Source organism: Gigantopelta aegis, chromosome 10 (genome assembly GCF_016097555.1).
Source record: "Gigantopelta aegis isolate Gae_Host chromosome 10, Gae_host_genome, whole genome shotgun sequence".
Taxonomy (NCBI): domain Eukaryota; kingdom Metazoa; phylum Mollusca; class Gastropoda; order Neomphalida; family Peltospiridae; genus Gigantopelta; species Gigantopelta aegis.
This window is the reverse complement of record NC_054708.1, coordinates 80130262-80142666: the sequence shown is the minus strand read 5'-3', so window position 1 is coordinate 80142666 and position 12405 is coordinate 80130262.

Genomic DNA, 12405 nt, shown 5'->3' with positions numbered 1-12405 from the left:
ACGTCATACAATTAAAAAAAAAAAAAACCTTATTATTTAACACGTTCTTCTTTCATATTTGCTAATTAGTCAAAATGAAACGGTTATGAAGTTTTAAATTTGACTCAGTATACTACATGTATATAGAAAACTACACTAACTAAACCCAATATTTAGTCAATTAACAGACACTGAAAAACTATTCTTTCTACTTCTCTGCCCCAATCATACTGAAGTATTGCTATGAGATGTTTGAAGAAAGACGTCTTCCACTTTCAGTTACCGGCCTCGGTGGCGTCGTGGTTAGGCCATCGGTCTACATGCTGGTAGGTACTGGGTTCGGATCCCACTCGAGGCATGGGATTTTTAATCCAGATATATCGACCCCAAACCCTGAGTGAGTGCTCCGCAAGGCTCAATGGGTAGGTGTAAACCACTTGCACCGACCAGTGATCCATAACTGGTTCAATAAAGGCCATGGTTTGTGCTATTCTGCCTGTGGGAAGCGCAAAAAAATATCCCTTGCTGCCTGTCTTAAAAGAGTAGCCTATGTTGCAACAGCGGGTTTCCTCTAAAAAAACAAAAAACTGTGTCAGAATGACCATATGTTTGACGCCCGATAGCCGTTGATAAGATAAAAAAAATCAATGTGCTCTAGTGGCGTCATTAAATAAAATAAACTTTACTTTCCACTTTCAGTTGTTCAATTCAATTATTAACTTTGGACATTTACAGTTCATCAGTTTTACATACAGATACATGTACATATACAAGAAATGGTATAATGGAAGGTGTTGACATAAAAAGGACACGAAGAATATAAATGCCTATGTATAGAACTCTGTATTAATAGAGACTATTTAACTGTTGATTCTTGTCTTTTAAACAGTTTGAATAAATATTTTCCTAATTTACATAATTATTTTACTTTTTTGTTTTGTTTTGTTTGTTGTTTCTTCCACTTTTTTCAAACTTTTTTTATTGTCCCCAGAACAATATGGCTATGCCAAGGTTGGGGTGCCTTGAGATCATAACCTTACAATGTCAAAATATCATTCCTTATCGCCAAACATTTTTATTATATGTGCTGAAATCCTTGCAATTATTATTAGAAATAACCCAACTATTAAAGGCATAAATATAGATGGTGAAGAATATTTAATATCGCAATATGCTGACGACACATGTTTTATTCTAGATGGATCTACCGAGTCCCTTCGCAGTACACTAATGGAATTAGACTATTATGAACAGATTTTAGGCCTAAAAATAAATTATTCAAAATAAAAGCTATATGGATTGGGAGCAAAACGTTTTCTAAAGATGTTTACCACCATACAAGATGGAAATTGGACGGGGGCGCAACACAATTCAATTTACTTGGTATTAATTTTTCAGTAGATTTTTAAAATATTACTGCAGTTAATTATGAATCTAAAATAAAAGAAATGCAAAACTCCGTGAAACTGTGGTCTATTAGAAAACTAACAGTTTTAGGAAAAGTAGTTGTTCTTAAAACTTTAATAATACCTAAAATAACACATCTTTTAATATCATTACCTAATCCTGGAGAAACGATCTTAAAAAACTTAAATACCTTATTTTTTTAAATTTATATGGCAGAATAAGCCTGAAAAATTAAAACGTGATTTAATAACTCAAGACTATAAAGCTGGAGGTCTTAAAATGATAAACTTAAACAATTTTATGACTGCCTTAAAATGCTCATGGCTACGAAGATTATTTATAAGTAATTCACAATGGGCAAACCTATTTAATTCGGTTACTGGCATACCAACAAAGGAGATATTAAAATACGGAGACTATTATTTAACAAGAAAAATTTAAGATATTGCAAATAAATTTTGGAGAGATACCCTACTTAGCTGGCTAAAAACAGAGAAAGAACTTAATCCTCAAACCGTAGATGATATTTTATGTATTAATATTTGGCTGAATGATAGAATACTCATTGATCGTAAGCCATTTCTATATAAAAATTATTTTGAAAAAGGAATTGTTTTTATAAACGACCTTATTGACGAAAAAGGTGATATTTTAAAATATGATCAGTTCATAAAAAACAAAACAATATATCCACCAATTTCATTAGCTATGCTTCGTTAACAAATGCAGTAAAAACGTACATATATAGTTTAGATGATTTGAAAGATAACAAATTTAAAATGGTTAATAACCCAATTCTTCCATTTAAACTTAATCTTTTATTAAAAAGACAAAGAGGATGTACAACTTATTAAATTCTAAATCCAAAACCGCAAGCTAAATACACCAATCAAGGTTTTATCTTTTCATCAAGTGAATGGGCAGAATATTATTTACTTCCTTTTCAGAGCACTCAGGATTCAACATTAATATGGTTTCAATATAGACTAGTTCACCGAATCTTAGCTACGAACACTTGCTTATATATTATTCACTATGTTGAGTCAAACATGTGTAGCTTTTGTAACAACCATCCAGAAACCATACCACATCTATTTTTCGAATGCAATAAAGTTCACAACTTATGGGTTGCAGTTCAAAACTGGATGTTGACTCAGACTGGTATTATAATTAATTTCAATAAAGATAATGTTATCTTTGGTATTATTAATAACGAAAAATCTAACTTCCTTAACTGGTTAATTATTAACATAAAATATTATGTTTATGGAACTAAGATACAAACAAAATATTTAGAAATCAAAGTTGTTAAAAATCTGTTGAAGCAAAAGTTTGAAATAGAAAGATTTATTTTATATAAAAATTGCAAATACGAAATGTTTAATAAACAATGGGCTCCATGGGCTAATCTATTTAATGATAACGATTAAATGAAATATATGATGTTAGCTTAAGTTTGTTTTTGTCTATGGCTTGTTTGGAGATAGCGGAAAACAAGAAAAATAAACATACACCTCACGTATAACGTTATCTCGTCTTCTACCTCTTTTTCCTCTTTCTTATCCTCTCTCTTCTCTTTATAATATCCCAGATTAAACCAATTACATGTATGCATATTTACTACTCTTGTACACACTTACATTGATGCCTTTTTGCATATATGTATGTGTGAAGCTATGTATATACATATATGTATGTATCGGAGGACATCCGGGTACGTGTGTACGTATCTGTTTGTGTATGGATATATGTGTTGTATATTTATAATATGTACAGCAGTGATTTGTGGCTCCCATCCCTGACACTGCTATGTTTGTGATCTGTGACAATAAAATAATAATAATAATAATAATAAAAAATAATTCCTTCTTTCTATAGAACTCCAAGAAAGGACAGGCATACAGCACATCTCTCTCGAAGTTAAACACCGTAGATGGAAATGGATTGGACACGTCTGCAGAATGCCACTGACATCCATCCCAAGAGTGGCCATGCGCTGGACCCCTGGTGGCAAAATAATGAGGGGGGGAGACCTAAGGAGACCTGGGTAAGATTGGTGGAGCGGGAGATGAAGGCTCTTGGATGGAGTTGGGGCCAGGTGACGAAGCATGCAACGGACAAACATTAGCGTTCTTTGGTGTCGGCCTTATGTGTGACCGCACACGAAGAGGATTAACCTAACCTAACCTAAACTAACCTTCCTTCTATATACATATATATTAAAAAGAGAAAGACTACAAGTAACAGCATCATTGCATCAATAGTTAATGTATTCTTGAAGGTAAAAAAACAGAAACCGTAAATATACATAACAATATATGGTAATTAACTGCGGCTGGAATTTCATTCAAGTGGTTGGCATAAGTCATCCATCCATGCCATCACAGTAATGACTCAGTTGATTCAGAGCATGTAAAAATTGTCAGTATTTGTTATAACCCCCGTCGGCACGGACAACTGCTTCTTTGCGCCTTTGCATCCTCTGGATGAAACGTAGCCCAGTGGTAAAGCGCTCGCTTGATGCGTGGTCATTTTTGGATCGATCCCCGTTGGTTAGCCCATTAGGCTATTTCTCATTCCAGCCACTGCACCATGGCTGGTATATCAAAGCCGTGGTATGTACTATCCTGTCTGTGGAATGGTGCATATGAAAGGTCCCTTGCTACTAATGAAAAAATGTAGCGGGTTTTCTCTCTATGGCCGTGTCAAAAATGACGGTATGTTAGACATCTGATAGCCGATGATTAATAAATCAATGTGCTCAAGTGGTGTCGTTAAACAAAACGAACTTTTTCTCTTTTTTTTGTAACTGAATTTGAGGGATTCTTCGCCATTCTTGGTTAGATCAAGGCTTCGTACTGGCCATGGAAGTTTCGTAGCGGCATTTTGTCGTAAACAGTCCACTACAGTACGTGGTCGATGAGATATGGCATTGTCATCCATGAACACTCATCTGGTTGCTAAAGGGTGATTATCAAAATGAGAAATAACAGCAGTTTTGAGGACTTTTAATAGCGCGACCCATTAAGATTTCAAATTTACAATCATGAGAAAATCATCCCCATACCATTTCAGAGGCTTCCGCCAAAAGTGGTGGTTTCAAATATGTTTTTGTAGCATAAGCATTGTTTGGTTGTCTCCACACACGAGTTCTGCCATCAGTCACACGGAGAAGAACGTGACTTTCATCAGACCAGTGGATCTTCCGCCATGACGCTAGATTCCATAGCAGTCGTTCTTGTCGCGGTGTCAGCAACTTTACACTGTGTTTTTATTTAACTGTTGGATTTTTATATTGATGTTGCTCATTACTTTAGTTTTGACTTTACCATAGTTTAACACCCAATAGCTGATGTGTTCTTCATTCATTCAGTGTCAGCAGGGGTCGTTTGGTGGTCTCCTGGCTCGGTATGCAGCTGTTTTTAGCCAATTTCTTAATTTTATCGTCGATATGGCCCTGTTTGGTAACCAGTTGGCTTTTAGGAACCTGCTGGAGGAAAAGGGAAAACGCCTAACCAATCTCAATAACGCTTCGACTTCTCTAACAGTGGTCTTACGTGGTTGTCATGAGCGCCTTCTACACTTGATGTTGGTTATTTTTATTTAACATTATATTCTGTGTGGGTGTGGGTAATTTTTAGTACGCTTCCATCAGAGAACTGTTCAAGCACGCCTATCGTGGGCACAACCTCTGACTTGGCCAGAGAGTTCTGTCCGTGACAGGGTATGTTCTGTGTTCTGTATATTTAGTTGTATCAGGACTGTTCCATTATTTACCACATGTAATGTCTTAAGTAAAATGCAGGTAATTAGTAATGTGCTCAACCATGTCTTGTGTTGTTTTAAGGCGTCTGCCTGATGGCACGTGTGTCTTTTGGAAGGACACTGTATTATTATCATCTCAGAGTATTGTGATCTTTTTTTTCTTCTTTTTTTTTTGGGGGGGGGGGGGGGGGGGGGGGGGTTGGTGCGTCATGACATTCTAATATTATAGTATGGGTGTAAATGGGGGTTGGGGTATCATCTGGAAGGGGAATTTATACGGGTAGTATTTTTGTGTAGCTGACACCCTTCAGATATAGGACATGTCTGTTGATCGTGTCAACTAGGGGGCAAAATTGCCATTTTATTCCATGCTCAGTTCAGTTATAGCCACGATTATTGTATCGTCGGATAGCCACATGAAATAGCTTTCCAATGAGTATAAACACTTGACCCAGAATGCATTCGTTAAGTACAAACACATTAGAAAATAAACCCTACCCCTTAAATTTGAAACAGATTTCTTTAAAAAAAAGTCACGTTTCAAATTATGTAATATTAAAATTATGAATTCTTTGTTGATATATTAATATTCTTTGTTAGGCCAATGTATCCACAGTAAAATGCATATCTATTCTGAAGGTATACATCGCAACCCAGCGTGTATTAACGTGAAGATGTTTATACATATCCATATGAGAACCGGCTAAAAATGTGTCATTTGTGTAATGTTCATGCACATATATTGGCTGTCGTTCATTTTAGGTAAAGTTTGGCATGCACACAAGTGGTGTCCATTTACAAATCTTCATCATCGTCATGCAGGGTGACCAACCTAATAGAAATATTTTTCCGGAATTTTTTGGTATTTTCATTTGTAAGCGCGCGAATGCCCCTTTCAAAACAATAGTTTAAAGCACGCGAAAACGCCATTTTTCAAAATATAAAAAATAATTTAAACAGCGCCATATTTGACATATTTAAAAAATAACAACCAAAGAGATACATAACAATAAAATATTGTATTATTTATTGAATGTTATGTATTCAATAATAAAAGTATAAATCAATCTACATAAGTGGCAGAATTTTTTTACTTCCTTTTTAAGCATAGACCTACATTATGGCTTGTCTTGTGAAACATGCTAAATATATTCATCAGTGTAAATAAAGTTACTATACCTAGTACAGCAATTAACATCATTATCACACACACACACACACACACACACACACACACACACACACACACACACACACACACACAAATATAAAAAATCATCACCAAAAAAAAAATCCCTAAAAGCCCCACTTTATTAGCAAATAGTGTAGTACAATTTCACTCCCACCTACAGATTAGTAATAAAGTGACAAACTTGGGACCAATGTTATTTTTATGTAGGTACATTGCCACATTTGCACTATTTCATCAGTGGGGTCGAACTAATTTGTGACGAAACATCTGGTACCCACATTAAGACTGGCTATCGTTCTCCATTACGCTTACTTTACTATTAGAGTTGCACTTTTCGCGACAAAATCTAACAATGGTTTGTAAAAAAAAAAAAAAAAATATAGTTTAACTTACTTGAATAAAACAAGATCGATAGGTATATTAATATTAATGTAATGAATGTGTCACAGATTACTGGTAGCCAAATAGTATTTAGTGAAATGTTGCACGTGAAAGCATACGAAAAGAACTTAAGAAGAGAATTGTGGATCCGTTTCTTTTGTTTTCGTATGATCGCAAGTGGTCTGTTACATGTTCAGGTTTTTACACATCGTGGCGAAATTGCATGCTTTCAACTGCCATAGAACCGATGTCTGTCCCGTAGTAATTACTATATGATATCTGAAATATTTTTTAAAAGAATACATTTTCATTGGTCGGCCAATAGACAAACGTCTTAGTAATAGCACGAAAGAGTCGATAATACCAAGTTCAGGTTGCAATAGAGAATGCAGAATGATAAACTCGGGATTTAAAAATATAGAAATTTTAAAATATATCCAGAAATTGTTGCTTCCCCAAAAAATAATGATAGCAAATTTGTAAAAAATTCCGGATATTTGGCATTACTTCCGGAATTCCGGATATGGTTTAAAAATTCCGGATTTTCCGGAAAATTCCGGAAACTTGGTCGCCCTGGTCATGCATTCTTCAAGTACAAACTCACTAGAAAAGAAACACGACCCCTTAAATTTTAAATAGATTTCTTCCAAAAGTCACACTTCAAGTTATGTGATATAAAAATTATAAACTCTTTGTCAACATATTAACATTTCCTGGTCAGGCCTGTATATACGACATAAAATACATATATGTTTGAAAACCTACCTATGTATGTAATGCTGAAAATGTTGAGGAAAAAACTGTACCGCATCCTTTTAAATATTAATCAAACTGTCATGCTTTCACTTTGTTTATTTTATCTTAGATTGTGTTATGAAAGAAAAATCTCAAAAGAAAGCGCGAAGAAGATATTCCTGAAAGTAGTAGGCCTATTTCTTGTGTTATTACCCTGACTTGACGTCACCTCTGGGCAGAGTTCCTCAACGCTCTAACAATGTAAGGAAATCCGACGTCAATTGCATTCTTGAAAACAACATAGGCAGTGTGAATTAATCCCAATTCCTACATTTGATCCTCAAAAGCATGCATATCATCGACAATGTTTCCAAAAATTCACTAAAGCAAAGAATATCGGAAACCCAAAAGCCGATGTTTCATCATCTGGTGATGGTAGATCGCATCATCTTCGGTTTCATGCTCACACAACCCCATCTCGAGCTTTATTTCCAGAAACGTGGAATTTGTGACAAAAAGATAATGAGGGTAAAATAAAAAACAAACAATATCCAATTGTTATTGTTACCAAAACCGCTGAAAATACTCTTAAAAGAGCTGCTGAATTGCGTGGTGACCATGATGTGCTCATTAAAACATGTACTGTATACGGTCCTAGCGCTTATACATGTATAATTAGCACACACACACACACACACACACACACACACACACAGACAGCAGAACAAATAAACGTCAGGTTAATTTTAACATCAGAAAGCAATCAATTTCAATATTTTCTTCATCTCGGAGCAGTCAATCATGTCTTTAAATTGTTATTACATATATGTGTGTTATTAATACGTGCTATTAACAGAAGATGGTGGTGGATTGGTCATGTCATCAAAATGCCTCAAACAGCCCTACCAATAGTGGCACTCCGATGGACCACTCTTGGAAAAAGGAAACGGGAAAGACCGAAAGAAACATGGATGACAGTAGAGAGTAGAGAAGGATATCCGAGAGTGCAGTCTGAGCTGGGGCCTGCTGGAGAAGCTGGCAAAAAACAGGCAGCAGTGGCGATCTCTGGTTACAGCCTTATGGGCTTCTCAGCACGAAGGGAATTAATTTTTTTTTTTAACAATAACGAATGATGTTCTCACCAACATATGTGTAAGAAATTCCATTACTCATGGCTACCCATTTGTAACAAAACATGCTGTCTAATGTATTTATTTTGTTCTCGTTTCAGTTGATGCAAACAATAACCTTTCTAATGATAACAGAAGTTAACTGTGACGAGAATGTCGCGACAAATGAAGACGACAAACGAATAGCAGAAGACATTTCTTATTAAAGCCATCAGAACCATGACGCTGACTGGTCAGTAAAGTCAAAGATGATAAACAAAAGCGACAGTTCTGTCAAGGAGAGTTGAACATCTGGTTAATGACAGGGTCTGAGCTCAGAGGGTCTTTAGAGAACTCAAAATATACAAAGATGTTGGTCAGAGAAAGCGGACGTTTAAGTCTGGACGCCATGTTGATGACGTCAAGTCGGCAAATCCGTTGCTTAAAGGGACATTCCTGAGTTTGCTGCATTGTAAGATGTTTCCGACTAATAAAATATTTCTACGATTAAACTTACATATTAAATATATTTTCTTGTTTAAAATATCAGTGTATATTCCGTGTGTTTCTGGTCGTCGTAATATTTGTAAGATGGCCAAACAGAATTTTGTATTGAAATAATTTCGTACGTACGAAAAAACAACATTTTCGGAAATAAAATGAAATTTAAACTAGTACAAATATTAGAACGATCAGAAACACGTTTAATATACAGCCACTAATATTTCATACAGAAAAATATATTCGATATGTAATTACAATTGTTGAAAAGTCTCTGTTAGTCGATAGCATCTTAAAAAGTGCAGCAAACTCAGGAATGTCCCTTTAAGACTGCGCAGAAATCGCGGAAAATTATTAACCCTTCCGAGACAGGACGACAAAGTGGATGAAAATGACCAAGCTACATACCAGGCTGATCAGCCAACTTTGTGTCGGCCTCTGTTCACAGACTAGATGGTCATCGCGCAAGCTCGGAGAAGTGTTTGACCAATCACCTGCATGGTAGAGAAATGTAACAGATTTTTCCGACTTTCACAAGCCAAAATATTTCGCACGTGATTCTGACAACTAAGAAAAATATACTTCTGCTAGGTCCGTGTCACAAATGGCCAATGACCTACATGGTAGAGAAATGACGTCACAGATTTCCACGAATTTCACAAGCCAGGTAGCTCATTTCTCACGTGATTATGATAACAAAAAAAGGATATATTTCTACTAACGTGGGAGAAATATTTGGCAATCACCTGCATGGTACAGAAATGACGTCACAGATTTCCACAACTTTCCTAAGCAACATAGAACATTTCGTGTGTGATTCTGACAACAGACAAGGATATACTTCTGCTAACTCAGTCAAACATTTGGCCAATCATGGGCAGGATAGAGAGGTGACAATGATGTCACGGTTACCTTTGAACCTTGCAAGTGTCACACAAACATTTATTCATACTTACATATATATACTCTTCAAAAGAAGAAACGCAAAACCACATTGTCGTAACATTTGGAGAATTGATTTAATTATTGAATGGTGAGTCCGATAATTACCAAATGTTGCAGGATTGTTCACAATTCACTCTAGTCCATTGTGAGTAAGTGATAGGACACACCACCAAGGTCAAGGTCATCTGGAGTCAATACCGGGTGTGGCCTCCGCGTGTGTTGACAACTGCCTGGCACCGCCTGCCCATTGAAGCAACCAGAGTACGGATGACGTCCCGGGGGATGGTGGCCCACTCGGCCTGCAAGGCTGCTGCCAGCTCGGGCAGGGTCTGGGGCTGTGGTTGTCGCTGTCGGAGGCGTCGGTCCAACTCGTCCCATAGATGCTCAATTGGGTTCAAATCCGGTGATATCGATGGCCAAGGAAGGACATTAATGTTGTTGTTCTGTAGGAAAGCCGTTGTGAGACGTGCTGTGTGAGGCCTGGCGTTGTCATGTTGGAACACTGCGTTGGCGTTGGCCATAACTGGAACGATGTGTGGCCGGAGGATCTGGTCAATGTAGCCCTGTGCATTCAGGTTGCCCTGCACGTGGACCAGGTCAGTTCTGCCAGTGTGTGAGATGGCTGCCCACACCATGACACTACCCCCGCCGAATCTGTCCACTTCCTGCACGCAGTTTGCCGCATAACGTTCACCACGACGCCTATACACGCGACATCTTCCTTCATGACGTCGGAGCAGAAATCGGGACTCGACACTGAACCACACCTGTCTCCATCGCAGTTGAGGCCATTGTCGATGAATCTGGCACCACTGCAGTCGGAGTCGACGGTGTTGTGGTGTTAAGATGACACCTCGAACTGGACGTCTGGCACGAATTCCTACCTCACGTAGGCGGTCCGTTCCGTACGGTCTGGTCGGATATCCTGCGCAAACCTGGTATTGCTGCGGCTGTGGAGGTGGCAGTAGTCAATCGTTCCCGAAGGTGGCGTACCCGGATGTAGCGGTCCTGCCCGGGGGTAGTGACCCGTGGTCGACCGGATCTAGGGAGGTCACGTGTTGATCCATGTTGCTGGTAACGGTCCCACAGTCTGGAGATGGTGCTTGGGGACACATGGAATGCCCTGGCAACGGCCGTTCTGGATTCGCCTGCGTCTAGTCGGCCGATGGCATTGTTTCTCTGCGGTTCACTGAGACGTGGCATGTCCTGGATTGTCAACTGTCGGCCAGATACAGAGGCCAGGCAAGCGAACACCCTGCACTTTTATACTGTCGGTGTTCATGTTGCACGTGCAGACAACGCACGTGCAGTGGTGACATGGTTTGCACGTGGCTGCGTTTTTGCGAATATTCACATTTTGGAACTTTATTGTACAGTAGCTGCGTTTTATCGAATGTAACCGTGGGAATGTGTTTGGGACATGCAATGACCTTATATTCACAAAGCATGAACCGGTAGGAAACATAAAATCGGAGTTATAACCCATTTGTACCCTTTTGCGTTTCTTTTTTTGAAGAGTATATATTTTAATGCCTTTATAAAAACGAAAATAAACATTAGCGACTAACTTTTTTGCCAGTCTATTGTTTTGGAATTGCAAATCTTTGGAGTAATGGACCTTCAGGAACTCTTCTGTTTAGTTTTTTGTATTGCATGACGTAAATAAGAGTTTTGGTGTTCAGTGGGCATGCTCGCTGGAAAATTTGAAAATTGTTTTCAGGGCAATTTAGTTTTATATTATTGTAGATGATACATTTAAAAAATCTCCTATGGACCCCAACAGCCCACCCACCTCCGATCCACTCACCTGATATGTGATCGATCTAGGATCTCGTTCCACCAGGTGCTTCACAACTGATGGTATGATGTGGTATGTAGTGTCCTGTCTATTGGATGGTGCATATGAAGGATCTCTTGCTGCTTATTGAAGAGAAAAGCCCATGGAGTCACAGGTTTCCTCTCATTATTTGTGTGGTCCATAGCCACATAATTAATACAATACAATGGTAAATAAACATGTGTTCAGTGCATTCATTTTTTTTTCTTTTTCAGTAAAAGTGAGCTGGAATTACAATAGGTTAGGTACTTAATATCTGTGGCATGGTCAGGAGGGTGTGCGCTCATTCATAAACAATTTTACTGGTAACAAAACGTTCTATAAAATCACATTCATTAGAGGCGGATCTAGGGGGGGGGGGGGAGCGCGCAGGGGACGCCCCCCCCCCCTAAATTTTGTGATAGTTATAATTTTATTATATATTAATTTAAATTTTTTGTACGATCCCCCTCCAAAACTCCCCCCAAAGTTCTCTTGGCATTCTGCCTCATGTCACTGTCCCCCCACCCCCCCGGATTTTCTGGATCTGCCACTGTTATTTAACATCAGCTGCA